Source organism: Corvus brachyrhynchos, unplaced genomic scaffold (genome assembly GCF_000691975.1).
Source record: "Corvus brachyrhynchos isolate BGI_N302 unplaced genomic scaffold, ASM69197v1 scaffold19, whole genome shotgun sequence".
In the NCBI taxonomy this organism is placed as follows: Eukaryota; Metazoa; Chordata; class Aves; order Passeriformes; family Corvidae; genus Corvus; species Corvus brachyrhynchos.
In genome coordinates, this window is record NW_008246061.1 from 1,914,914 (window position 1) to 1,915,976 (window position 1,063).

Consider the following 1,063-nt stretch of genomic DNA (forward strand, 5'->3'; position numbering starts at 1 on the left):
ATTGGGGACAGGGATGGGGAGAGGGACGGGGAGAGGGATGGGGACAGGATTGGGGACAGGGGATAGGAATAGGGGATGGGGAGAGGGAACAGGACAGGACTGGGGACAGGGATGGAGACAGGGATGGGGAGAGGGATGGGGACATGGAATGGGGACAGGGGCTGGGGATAGGTGACGGGATAGGATTGGGGACGGGGATAGGAATGGGGACAAGAGTTGGAACAGGGAATGGGACAGGGACAGGAATGGGAGAAGAGATGGGGAAAAGGATAGGGACAAAGCATGGGGACAGGGATGGGGACCAGGATGGGGACAGGGCATGGGGACATGGGATAAAGATGCAGGATAGGGAGAGAGGTTATGGGACAGAGAGGTGTAGGGACAGGGGACACCACAGGGAGTGGGACAGCACACAGGGATAGGACAGGGCATAGGGACAGACAGGGCAGGGGATGGGGACAGGAGACACTGCAGGGATTGGGATGGAAGGAGGGGGACAGAGCTTGGGGACAGGGGTCACATGGGCTGTGGGGGACAGGGTCACACCCTGCATAGGCTGTGTCCCCTTTCTGAGCCGGGTGTCCCCACTCCTGGGGGGCTACAGGGTGGGAAGGACCGCTTGGGGCATCGCCTGTCCCCCCCCATGGGTAACCCCCATGGCCCCGGGCTGGTGGCGAGTGGCCAGGAGCGGGTCACTCGTGGTGGCCGGCGGGAGCAGGGCGGGCACGGAGCTGCTCAGGGTGGCCAGTGCCTGCTGGCCCCATGTCCCCAACACTTGCCGAGGACGTGTCACCAGCGGCCTGGCTGAGGCTGGGGGGGCTCAACCTCCCTCTCCCTCCTGGTGCATCCTGGCTGCTCCCGGACCTGCTTCCATGACTTTTGAGGGATGAGGGATGTGGTGGCACCCTGCTCCCACACGGGACAGCTGTGGGGGACAGCGGGGACGCCATGGCTGCGCCTGGGATCACTGCAGCTGGCTGCTGATTGGCTGGGATCTATGGGCCTGCCTGCTGATTGGCTGGGATCTATGGGCCTGTGTGTCGATTGGCTGGGATCTGTGGAC